The following is a 13,903-nucleotide window of genomic DNA, read 5'->3' as shown; positions in this document are numbered from 1 at the left end:
AATCATTGCTTGAGCTTGATAGCTAAAAAGGGGGTGGACTAGAAATATTGACAGGAAGATGGTGTCAGAGTCAAAAGTAGAAATAGGAAGCAGCTGAGCAGTTCTCTGGTAAAAAAAAAAGAGAGAGAAAGCAGAATTAGGGCATAGAGTTGTTTGCAAACTTGAATAAGATATATAAATGCAATTAACTGTTTAGCACAATTTGGTATCTCTTGCCTTTGTTAATGTGGACCTGTAATGCTGTTGGTATGCTTCCAAATCCTGCTTATAAGACCTTCTGTTTTGATCATCACTCATCACGTTAGGTTTGCTTGTATTGCTTAACTCTGTGGTCTATTTACATAATCATTCTTTTCATTGGTTTAATTCCCACTGGTTCTGGAGCTTTTTCCTTCTCCCCACCCCCTATCCTACATATTTCCTCTTCCTGATGCTTCCGCCTCAGGAAATATAAAGGACAGTATTTTCTAATGAATAGAGATTAAATTAGATAGCTTGCACTGCATTCCTCATCAATAAAGATTGAACTGTGTCCCACTCAGCCATGAGTCCCTGGTCATCTCTCTCCCACCCGTGAAGCTAGCCCAGCATAATGCTATGAAATTCTCTCTTGTTACTTATTTTTCAGCATCCAGTAATACCAGGTAACTTATTTCTTTGTCTTCATTGATCTCTAGTTAATTTTTAAATTACTCTTTTGATTTCATTGATAATCCAGGTGTTATTCAGAAGCATGTTTTCTTATTAGATTAATCCAATGGTCATTCTATAGTGTCCTTCTTTGTCCTTTGTTACCTTATTATTTTTTTGTCTGGAAGTCAACTTTGTTGACATAAGAAGAGCAGTTCTTAGAAGAGAGGCGATAACATGATGGTTATGCAGAAATATTTTCATGCCTGGGGCATGAAAATTCCAAGTTCCAAGGTTCAATACCCAGCATCACCATAAGCCAAAGTTGTGTAGTACTCTGGTTAAAAAAAAAAGTTATAGTAGGAGTTCTTGCTTTTCTTTCTGCAATGTTGGCTTGGAACACCTTCTGCAAGCTTTTCATTCTGAGTATATGTTTATCTTTGCATCAGATCTGAATCTTATAGAATCTTATAGAATCAAAGAATGCTTTGATTATTTGCTCATTCATTTTAATCATCTAGTCACTCTGTGCACATTGATTGACAAACTTATGCCATTCATATTCACAGTGATTAATAATATATGTGGTTTGGCCATTGATATTTTCTTTTTTTAATATATTTTTTTATTTATTAATGAGAGGGATAGGAGGAGAGAGAGAAAGAACCAGACATCACTTTGGTACATGTGCTTCCGGGGACTGAAATCAGGACCTCATGCTTGAGAGTCCAACACTTGATCCACTGCACCACCTCCTGGACCACCCATTGATATGTTCTATTTTCTTTTTTTTTTTTTTAATATTTATTTTATTTATTTATTCCCTTTTGTTGCCCTTGTTGTTTTATTGTTGTAGTTATTATTGTTGTTGTCGTTGTTGGATAGGACAGAGAGAAATGGAGAGAGGAGGGGAAGACAGAGAGGAGGAGAGAAAGATAGACACCTGCAGACCGGCTTCACCGCCTGTGAAGCGACTCCTCTGCAGGTGGGGAGCCGGGGCTCGAACCGGAATCCTTATGCTGGTCCTTGTGCTTTGCGCCACCGGCGCTTAGCCCGCTGCACTACAGCCCGACTCCCGATATGTTCTATTTTCTTTTCCTGCTGTTTCTTGGTTTTAATGTTTCTTTTCCAATATTCTTCTATATGCCAATTTGTGTGGATGACTTTCTATAATATTTATATCACTTTCTCTATTTCTCTGATGCACACTTTGTTCTGTGGTTACCATGTATATTGTATTCACCTTACAGTGACTAAAAGGAATCTTTATTGTACTTGTCTCAGCATTATTTACTTTACTGGTTTCTATTTATTTCTTCCTCCTCTTTAATGTTTCTTAGATGACTCATATCCCTGTGGTTTGTACTTTTGGATCTGTTTTCATTATGTATCATCTTATTCAAGGTTAAGTGTTCCTAGCTTTTGTTATTATTTATCAGTTCTTTCAGCACCACTCCTTTTAGTATCACTCCTTTCATTCACTCTTACAAGGCAGGTCTAGTAATATCAAACTCTTTTAGTTTTTGCATATCTGATATAATTTTTATTAGTTGAACTACAGTTTTGCAAGATAAAATATCCATGGCTGGCAGTTATTGTATTTTTCATTTAAATAATCACCTATAAAAATATCAAATTTCACAGATACTTAATAATGATTCATTTAATAAAATAGACACATTGACCAGGGGAATAGAACTGAGAGTCCAGAAGTAAGCTCCCACAGCTATGGACATCCAATCTTCAAAAAATGTGCCCAGACTATTAAATGAGAAAAAGAGAGTCTCTTAAACAAATGGTGTTGGGAAAACTGGGTTGAAACATGCAGAATGAGACTGAACACAAAAAGTCAATTCCAAATGGATCAAGCGCTTTCATGTCAGACCAGAACCTGTCAAATACTTAGAGGAAAGTATTGGCGGCATTCTTTTTCATCTAAATTTCATAGGCATCTTCCATGATACAAATCCAATTGCAAGGAAGACTAGAACTAAATAGACCAATGGGACTACATCAAATTAAAAAGATTCTGCACAGCAAATGAAACCATCACCCAAACGAAGATACCCCTTACAGAATGGGAAAAGGTCTTTCTTTACATGCCATACATCAGACAAAAGGCCAATAGCCAAAATATATAAAGAGCTCACCAAACTCAGCAATAACAAAAAACAAATGACCCCATCCAAAAATGGGAAGCTATGAACAGAATATTCACAACAGAAGAAATACAAAAAAAAAAAAAAAAGGTCAACAAACTTGAGAAAATTCTCCAAGTTATTGACTGTCAGAGAAATGCAGATAAAGACAATAATGAGATGCCACTTCACTCCCTCACTCCCATGAGAATGTGATACATTAGAAAGGATAGCAAAAACAATGCAGGAGAGGTTTTGGGGACAAGGGATCACTACTACATTGCTGATGGGAATGTAAATTGACCCAATCCCTGTGGTGAAAACTCTGCAGAACTCTTAGAAGGCTAAAAATGAAAGTATCCTGACACCAGCATGTCTTCTCCTGGGGATATATCCTAAGGAACCAAACACAACCATCCAAGAAGATTTGTGTATACCTACGTCGATAGCAGCACAATTTGTAATAGCCAAAACCTGGAAGCAACCCAGGTGCCAAACAACAGATGAGTGGATGAGTAAGTAGCAGTCTATATATACAATGGAATACTACTCGGCTATTAAAAATGGTGCATTCACCTTCTTTACCTCATCTTGGATGGAGCTTGAAGGAGAAAGGTGAATATGGGATCATCCCGCTCATAGACAGAAGTTGAAAAATAAGACCTAAAGGGAAAACACAAAGCAGAACTAGGACTGAATTTGGAGTAATGCACCAAAGTAAACAGCTCTGGGGTAGGGGGGAGTATTCGGGTCCTGGAACATGATGATGGAGGAGGACCTTGTGTGGGGGGTTAGAGTGTTATGTGGAAAACTGAGAAATATTACATATGTACCAACTAGTATATTTTACTGTCAAATGTAAACCCCCCAATAAATAATAATAATAATAATAATTTATTTTATTGTCACTGGCCATTGGGAAACACAACAGTGTATTTAGTGACTGTCTAATGTAAACTGAAGCAGAGCGGCCATAAAAAGCCTGTGCATCATCAACTTAACATCAACAAATGGGCTAAGTGTGGTGAACTCAGGAAAGATACATCCTTCAGCCCTAGCAACATTTCCCATAGTGTATTTCAACTGTAACCCCATAAGGAAAAAATATACAACATGGGAGCACAAACTTGGCATCACATTTCCTGAGTAAACCTTCACTAAGGCCTAGGCCTCCTGTTACGGTGAAGTAAAATAAGTCAAATTTACTAATAGTAGAATGTGGAAACAATGATTGCATTTGCACTTTAATTATTTTAATTCCTTATTATAGAAAATGATTCTGCTAAAAAGTAATGAATGCTTCTTTTCTTCAAAACACAAGAAAGCAAATGTATTTCATTTTATTTGGTAGATGTGTTTGAAACATCTTGTACATCTGTCAAATGGAGGTTCTGTGTAGAAGAGATCAATTCCTCTAAATCAGAGAGAAGTTACACTCTGTTTCTCTTCAGATCATAGAAATCTTTTGCCTTTTAGAGAAATTTTTTGCCTTTCTCAGAGAGAAGGCTATCCAAATTGGAGTTTCTGGGTATTTTTCTCTTATCCTCAGGAAGTTCTTCCAATTCCCCATAGAGCTCCAAATTGACACAAGCTAATTTCTCCTGGATTCCTTGAACATGCTCCATCTGTTCAATGTAACATTCATTTTCTTTTTTATTAGTGATTTAATATTGATTTATAAAACTACCAGATAATTCCACACTGTTCCCACCACCAGAATTATGTATCCCCTTTCCCTCCATTATAAGCTACAGCAATTCTTCTAAGGGTGCAGATATGAGTTAACTATTATTTCTTTTTTTATGTTTTCTTTTTTATTTAAATTTGTTTTTTATTTAAGAAAGGATAAATTAACAAAACCATAGAGTAGGAGGGGTACAACTCCACACAATTCCCACCACCCAATCTCCACATCCCATGAGTTAACTATTATTTCTACATCTGTCTATATTTGTATATATATGCCCCTTTTCCCCCTATGGTCCCATTTTCCTTTCTAAGTCACACATATACCTATTACTACATCCAAATACCCCTCCCTTTTTTCTCTTCTCTCTTTGGGTCCTAAAGGAGTTAGAGTTTGGAGCCCTCTGGTTACCTTCCCCCTATCACTTCTCCTCCACTGGGAGTATAGACCAAAATTCTTTTGATAATGCAGAAGGTGGGAGTTCTGACTTCTGCAGTTTGCTTCTTTGCTGGACATAGGCATTAACAAGTCGGTCCATACCCCAGCCTCTTTCTTTCTCTCTTTAATGGGGAAGGACTCAAGGGAGGTGAGGTTCCAGGACATGTTGGTGAGGTCATCTGCCCAGGGGAATCAGGATAGAATCATGAAATAAAAAGTGGGGCAAAATGATTAATGAGCAGGAGCCAAAAAGTAGGAATAAGGATCTTAAGGTGGAAGAAAGTGTGAACATCTATTTTGGGTATGTCCCTAGAGGCCCATGGATTTCATAGTTTTTGGTGAGTCTGACAGTTAACATGGAGTTGGACAAAAAATATTGTCTGAAGGAGGTAGATAGCATAATAAGTATATAAAGAGACTCTCAGGCCTGAGACTTTGAGGTCCCAGGTTTAATCCCATGCACCACCATAAACCAGAGCTGATCAGTGCTCTGGTAAAATATTAAATAAATAAATAAGAATGTTAGAGAGAAAGAGAGAGAGTCTCTTTCACTCCTCCCCAGCTGCCTCACCTCCTGCACAGTTTGGTGTTGCTCCACTCCCCAGGACCCACCATGGCCGCTCCTCTTAGGACTGTACACGTGCAGCTCAGCTCTGGTAAAACTAGCTTAAAAGACTCATGCCTCAAATAAACATACAGGTCCTGGGTCAGACAGATGGAGGTCATGCCATTTTCCAGACACCAAGTTACAGATGCTACCATGACTCCATCCGACTTCTCTGGGCACACAACCTCACCAATACGTCCTGGAGCCTCTCACCTCCAGAGCTCTGATCCACTAGGGAAAAATAGAAACAGGCTGGGGGTATGGATTGACCTGTCAATGCCCATGTTCAGTGGAGAAACAGCTACAGAAGCCAGAACTCCTACCTTCTGCATCTCCAAAACAACCTTGATCCATACTCCAGGTGGGGGAGAAGTGATAGGATGAAGATAAGAGGACTCTCTGCACTCCAGTTCCATCAGCACCCAGATAGAGAGAAGAAAAAAGAGAGGGACATATGGAGGTAGTTCTGTTGTCATGAGTGGCTTGAAGGGGAAGAGAATATTGGATCAGGAAGGAAAAAGGGGGCAATTATGTATAAATGTGGACAGATAGTTGTAGAGATGATGGTTGGCCCATGTCTATAACCTTAAGGAAACTGGTAGACTGCAGTGGGGAGACTGAAGATTCAGAATCCTGGTGGTGGGAATGGTGTGGATTTAAATCCCTGTTAATACATAATTTTGTAAAAACAAAACAAAAACTCATGCCTCTTCACTCATAAGGACCGATATTTACCATACCTAATAGCTACCATGTAATAAACCTTGACTATTTAAACCTGAAAAAAAAATGTTAGAGAGAGAAAAGAAACAACTGAGAAAAAAATTGTCTGAGAAAATGGTGTCAGAGTTGGAAAAGCACAAACATTACAGTGCACAAGGTCCCAGGTTCAAGCCTCTGGTCCCTGCCTATAGGAGGAAAGCTTCACAAGTGGTGAAGTAGGTCTGCAGGTGTCTCTCTGTCTCCTCTCCCTCTCTATCTCTCCTACTCTTCTCAATTTCTCTCCATCTCTGTTGTTGGTATGCATGAGAACCCTTCTGTTTCATTTGGTTTAAATCCCCCCTGCTTAACACTATTCTATTTACATAACCACTTCATTCTATTTACATAACCACTTCATTCTATTTACATAACCACTGTTAACAAGTTCCACCCTCCCTCCAGGGCATTTGTGGTTCAGTGATAGGATTCTCGCCTAATCTGCCAACTCTTTGTCACACTCTGATTTTCACCAGTCACTTTTCTCTCCACCCTCTCTATGTCACATCCTGTTTCCACCTTACTTGGCAAGTATATATAAAGACAGCATTGTGAGTTTTACAGTACTATACTTTGAGTTTAACTTAGCTCGTCTTAGATTGTGCTGCGTCCTGCATGAATAAAGACATACTGCCTACAGCTCAACCCTGAGTCCTTGGTCGTCTGTTACCCGCCCGTGAAGCCAGCCCAGTGAAAACAACATAGCCCGGAGAAAACAACATATGGCGCCTGAACAGGGACTGAAATAAGCCCTGAAACATGGACCGGCATCAATGTGGGACCCTACCCACCCATCATCCAGATAAGTAAACTTGGCTACCCATCCACCATGGGTTGCCTTTCTACTTATGAAGAGGTTTGCCAAAGCCTCTACTGTTTCATCATGAGACAGTTAGTCTGTCTCTGGAACATTTTACTCTGGGCCACACTTCGGTTCCCTCACTGGGAACTTTGGTTTCTTATGACCGGAATCATAGAGCTTGGGAGATGCACGGAGATTTCTCCTTGGACTTTCTGGATTCCCTCTCCCATGTTTCCTGAAGAAAAGGACTACATTTTGCTCCAGGCCACAATTTGGTTCTTTATGACCGTGATCGTAGACCTTGGGATATGCATGGGGATTTCCCCTGGAACTTTCTGGACTTCTTCTCGAATGTTTCCCGTGGAGAAGGACTACTCTAATTTGAAGAACATTCTCGAGTACCCTGGCAGTTCCCAAGTATGGAGACACGTGGCTAGTTCTACTCTCCTGATTGGATTCTTTCTTTGATGGGAAGACACTTTTAAAAATGGGTGCCTGAAACAATCCAGCAGGAACAGTCAGAAACACCCTAAATGGAATTTCAAGGAGCTTTTTGGACTAGGACGCCCTCCGGGGATTCTTAATCCTACATGGTGAGATCTTGATAATCTGGTTCAAGTTGCGTTTCATAAGAGAATGATTTGAATGACTGAATTTTTGTTTGACATTGACTTAAAAAAAAATGCTGGACGCAGCCATGATTTCTAGAGACATCCAGAAACAATCCAAAAAGTTGTTTTTTCCTCCTTTGATTTCTCTTTTACGTCTTGACATGAATCTGAAACGTTTAATCCTGAAAACTGTATGAGTTATGGGTGGGGCAGATAGTGCAATGATTATGTTAATTATTCTCATGCCTGAGGCTTTTAACCGTGGTTCTTCTGTTTACCTTTCCACATTTTATTGAGTTTAAACTGTTTAAACAACCTTAAAATCATACTAGAAAGGACTTCCAATTTTAATGGAGTTATCAATTATAGTAAACTTCTAATCTGCTACAAGTTTTGTTTGACAAGTAAGTGAATTTCAGCTGTCAAAGTCTTCACATGAAAAAGCATCTACTCAAATGAAAATTTCTGGAAACCCATTTGGACGCCTGTTCTCTGACATTGCCCACAAGATGGAATGATTATAACACACCCCCAGAAACCAATGATGAGACCTGGCACGACCTGAAGAAACAGATTCACAGACTCCAAAGCTCACTCTCTACAGAAAAGCAGAATTCTGGTGGCCGACATTCCCCATCAAGACAGACATACAGCGTTTCATCCCTTGGCATTTTCTTCTGTGGTCAGCTACTTTGAACTGACACCTCCATCAGACTTACTGGTACATGCTGCTGTGTTTCTCAAAGACTAACTTCAGCCAATTGCCTTGAGACTTTATAGACCATGTCCTCTCACCTGCAGGCTCTGCCCCAGAGGCAGAAAACTCCCCCTCCTTATTAGGTTATGCCCACAGAGGCATGAAGCGCCCCAAGAGGCAAGAGATGCCCACAGAGGCAGGAAACACCCTTTGAGGCAAGAGATGCCCCCAGAGGCATGAAGCGTTCCCAGAGGCAAGAAATGCCCTTTCGCCTGCTAGGCCTTGCCCTTTGATGCAAGAAAAGCTCCATTTGGCATCACACTGGTTATTACTGCTCGCCTATTTTGTTTTCCATGTCATATGCCAGTTCTTTTGAAAACGCCTGTACGATATATGTTTCTGTTCACCCCGCAATGGCCACTAGTTAAAAAGAAAGGGGGAATTGTTGGTATGCATGAGACCCCTTCTGTTTCATTTGGTTTAAATCCCCCCTGCTTAACACTATTCTATTTACATAACCACTTCATTCTATTTACATAACCACTTCATTCTATTTACATAACCACTGTTAACAAGTTCCACCCTCCCTCCAGGGCATTTGTGGTTCAGTGATAGGATTCTCGCCTAATCTGCCCCCTCTTTGTCACACTCTGATTTTCACCAGTCACTTTTCTCTCCACCCTCTCTATGTCACATCCTGTTTCCACCTGTATATATAAAGACAGCATTGTGAGTTTTACAGTACTGTACTTTGAGTTTAACTTAGCTCGTCTTAGATTGTGCTGCGTCCTGCATGAATAAAGAGATACTGCCTACAGCTCAACCATGAGTCCCTGGTTGTCTGTTACTTGCCCGTGAAGCCAGCCCAGTGAAAACAACATAGCCTGGAGAAAACAACACTCTATACAAAAATAAATAAATAAAAATATTTTTTAAAATTAACTTTTGGCAGCTGGGCAATAGCGCAGCGTGTTAAGTGCATATGGTGCAAAGCGCAAGGACCAAGGGAAGGATCCTGGTTCCAGGCCCCAACTGCAGGGGAGTCTGTTCACAGGCGGTGAAGCAGGTCTGCAGGTGTTTATCTTTCTCTCTCCCTCTCTGTATTCCCCTCCTTTCTCCATTTCTTTCCGTCCTATCCAATGACAACAATAAACAACAAGGGCAACAAGAGGGAGAAAGTAGCCTCCAGGAGCAGTGGATTCATAGTGCAAGCACCGGGCCCCAGCAATAAGCCTGGAGGCAAAAAAATTAACTGTTTACCCCCTCCACCTGACCCACGGCTCATATATATAGTTACATTTAGCACAGGTGCCGGTGTAACCTGTCAGTCTGAGCTTGCAGTTTATATTCACGGCTGGGAGCATTCTAGGCTGCATTCAAGACCAGTCTTCCTCGAGTGGCAGGGTAGGATAACCCAATCTCCCTTCAGAGACTGGGGCAGTCCCTACCAATGTTACTTTATAGTGACGGTCAGGTCCTGGAAATGTCCATGAGAGGGATTATGATGATGTTCCTGATGAAAGTGACAGTGATAATGCAGAGGGGAATCCATCAGAGATCTAGGCTTATCATATTTGTGTGAGAATCTAAGGATTCCCTGACTAGGGCCCCAGATGATGGGGGTAACTAACACTCATTTTCAAATGTTTGAAGTTTCCCAGTGTAGAAATTATTCAAGAGGCCTAGAATCCCCTCTCCGTATCTTGAACATCTGAGACATCAGTGAGTAGGGAGTGCTGAATTGGAGTTTACTGGGCACCTCTTCCTTCTTCACTTTAGGTCTGGTCTTTTAAACTTTGGCCTCTGGCAGGATTTGAAAACCTTCTGCTCTTACTAACTGAAATAGTATTTGCAGGGGGGCACACTAGCAACCTAAATTGCTAGGACTCCTCTTTACTTTCTTCATTTTTTTTTATGTTCCTGTCTATACAGCAAGATCAGATACTTCAGGACTAAGGAATTAGTGGAGCTTTCTTTCTTAACCTGCAAAGACCCTGGGCCATCCAAAGCCACTGTTGCAGCTGTACTGCCAATGCAGCTGGAGCCTGATTCACATCCCAGTCCTCAAAACCACCAAAGTGCCCTTTGTTAATGGAAGTGACAGGAAAAGGTGGAGCTCCCTTGCTGCAAGCAGGAGCCTAGGTTCTTCCTGTTCCACTGGTGTCTGTCTCATCACTGTCTTCAGATTTTTATTGCTTCTGCCATCTAAACTTCAGTGATACCTTTGATTGGCATGGAAAATAAAACCGATGGTTGGACTTTTATTTTGGAATCTATTGCTCAAAAGCAGGATAGGATTGGATGGTAGTGGATGAAGCAATGAAAAACGTAGTATCCTTTTCAGAAGCTACCTTTTCCCCTTAGTGTCAGCTTCCATTCAGTCATTGTCTTTTAATACCTTGAAAATGTCTCTCTGACCTCCAGGGTTCCTGCTGAAAATTCTGATGATATCTTGATTGTGTTACATTAATAAATCACTTACTTTTCCGTAGCAGCTTGCAATACTCTCTTTGTCCCTAACTTGGGATAGTTTGACAATGATGACTTTGTGTAAGTCTATTTGGGTGTTCTTTCACTTTGCTGTTTATACATCTTAGACATATCCTAAATTTGAAAATGTTTCTGTTATTGTTTCTTCTAGTATGGTCTCTATTCCTTTCTCTTTCTCCTTCTCCCACTGGACTCTAATAATGATGATGCTCACTTTTCTAATGGAGTCCTTTGACTCTAATAAAGGCACTTCATTTTTCCTAAATCTTTTTTCTCCATTTGAAGTTAAAGAATGTGGTCATGTTATCTCACATTCCAGATATTCTCTTCTGTTTGATTGAATCTACTTCATAATCTTACCGTTTGGACATGAAATGTATTCGCAGTGGTTTTTGCACCCTGTAGCTCTGTTCTCATACTTTCCATGTCTCTAGAACGTGATTATCTTGAATTTGGTTCTCTACACTAGGTTTGGAGTTTTGTATTTCTATCAATTTACTATGTGGTTCCTAAATTATTTCTCTGATATATCTTCTAGCTCTGCATAATTGTAGATCTTCACAATGTGTTTGGTGTCTGTGGCCACTCTCCTATTTTTGCCCATTTGACTTAATGCTTGTTCTTGCCTGGCTAATGTCTTTGTGGCTTTATAGCTGACATTCTCTTTGGTGAGCAGGATGTGGGGAGAAGGGATTTGGATGGAGAAAGAATCTGATATGTGCTAGTTGTCAATTCAAAAAAGCCTGGGTCCAGACAAATGCCAGTGTGTATCTCTTCATATTAGACATTCTGTTGCTAGCACTGGCTCTGCTGGTAATCACTTTCCTAGCTTGTATCCTTTCAAAGGAGCATATTTGTGTGTGTGTGTGTGTGTGTGTGTGTGTGTGTGTGTGTGTGTGTGTGTGTGTGTGTGTGTGTGTGTGTGTAATAGTGCTTTCCATCTTTGTGGTTTCCCTAAAGCAGAACTACATGCCCTGACTGAAAATTTTAAGCTGTTAGGTTAGTTGGCCTCTTCTTGGTGCAGCTTGGTGTGTTTTTGATACAGGAGGCTGGATCTGCCCCAACACAAGTGTCTCTGAAGAAGCTTAGTTGACCTGTCTTACCAGTGTCTACTTCAACAGGTTGGCCCCACCCCAGTATAAGTGTCTCTGTTAAGTTGAGCTGACTGGGCCCACCCTGTGCAAGTATCTGCTTCAGAAGATTGGCTCTTCCCCAATACAAGTGATTCTGTTCAAGCTAAACCAAGCTGGCTGGACCCACCCAGTGCATGTCTCTGCTCGAGTCCTTCTCTGGGTTGCTTTTCTGCTTAAATCTATTGGCTCCAGTCTGGTGTATCTATGCTTTCACAATGACTCCTGGAGGTTTTTCAAACAAACTAGGGTTATCTTTTTTCATTAGAGTTGAGTTCTCTGCTTGGTTGCCTCTCTATTAAGTCATCCCAGCTGGGGTCTGCCCTTGACCCTTTTCAAAGTGTCCTCAGAGCTCAGAAACCCTCAACTTAATTCATTTTCTTTTTTTTAAGTTTCTTTTTTTTATTTATAAAAAAATAGAAAATATTGACAAAACCATAGGATAAGAGGGGTAAAGTTCCACACATTTCCCACTTGCCAGAGTTATATATCCCATCTCCTCCACTGGAAGCTTTCCTATTCTTTATCTCTCTAGGAGTATAAACTCAGGGTCATTATGGGGTACAGAAGGTGGAAGGTCTGGCTTCTGTAACTGCTTCTCGGCTGGACATGGCTGTGGGCAGGTCAATCCATACTCCCATCCTGTTTCTATCTTTCCCTAGTGGGGCAGGGCTCTTTTTCTTCTCTTTATTTCTTTTCAATTTTTTTTTTTGTAATAGAGAGGGAGAGAGACAGAGAGACAACTGCAACACTGCTTCACCACTCACAAAGTTTTCCCCCTGCAGGTGGGGACTGGGCGCTTAAACCCAGGTCCTTGTGCATAATAACATGGGTGTTCAATCATGTGTGATATCACCTGGCCCCTACTTAATTAATTTTCCTTGATGGTGATAAAGGCACACAATTTGTTTCTTCTGGGTTTTCTCTGGGGCTATAGTTTAAATGTTTGTTGTCTAAATCAATACCCAGCCTGCAATCCAAACACAGTTGCAGGTATGATTCTGGTGATGTCACTCTACTTAGCACCCACTTCCCCCTCCTTCTTCTTTACTACAGCTTGTGCTCACGAATTTCTGCCAATGATATTCTTTTTCTTCTTTTTTAAATTTCATTATTGGGAGATTAATGGCTTACAGTTGACAGTAAAATATATTAGTTTATACACTCATAACATTTCTGTTTTACACATAACAATTCAATACCCACTATGTCCTCCTCTGCCATTATGTTCCAGAACCTGAGCCTTCCCTCCCACCTCAAAGTCCTTTACTTTGGTGCAGCACAACAACTCTAGCCCAAGTTCTGCTTTGTGTTTTCCCTTCTGTTCTTGTTTTTCAGCTTCTGCCTCTGAGTGAGATCATCCCAGATTCATCTTTCTCTTTCTAGCTTATCTCGCTTAACGTGATCTCTTCAAGCTCCATCCAAGATGAGGTGAAGAAGGTGAATGCACCATTTTTAATAGCTGAGTAGTATTCCACTGTGTATATAGACCACTACTTACTCTTCCACTCATCTGTTGTTGGGCACCTGGGTTGCTTCCAGGTTTTGGCTATTACAAATTGTGCTGCTATGAACATAAGTATACACAAATCTTTTTGGATGGGTGTGTTGAGTTCCTTAGGATAGATGCCCAGGAAAGGAAATTACAGCATCAGAGGGTGGGCGCACTTCTAGCCTTCAGAGAATTCTCCAGACTGCTCTCCATAGGGGTTGGATTAATTTACATTCCCCCAGCAGAGCAGGGGGTACCTTTGTCCCCACAACCTCTCCAGAATTTGGTGTTGCTACCTTTTCTGATATTTGACATTCTCGCAGAAGTGAAGTGTTATTGTTTTCTTTATTTGAATTTCTCTGACAGTCAATAACTTGGAGAATTTTCTCAAGTTTGTTGACCTGTTTTAAATTTCTTCTGTT

General features: G+C 40.5%; 1 pseudogene; it reads right to left on the bottom strand.

Annotated features, from left to right (window-relative positions):
* Positions 1-4,108: 4,108 nt before the first annotated feature.
* On the bottom strand, positions 4,109-13,796 carry LOC132535745 (coiled-coil domain-containing protein 28A-like; annotated as a pseudogene).
* Positions 13,797-13,903: the final 107 nt, after the last annotated feature.

This window comes from Erinaceus europaeus, chromosome X, assembly GCF_950295315.1.
Source record: "Erinaceus europaeus chromosome X, mEriEur2.1, whole genome shotgun sequence".
Classification (NCBI taxonomy): domain Eukaryota; kingdom Metazoa; phylum Chordata; class Mammalia; order Eulipotyphla; family Erinaceidae; genus Erinaceus; species Erinaceus europaeus.
This window is presented reverse-complemented; position numbering and strand designations above follow the sequence as displayed.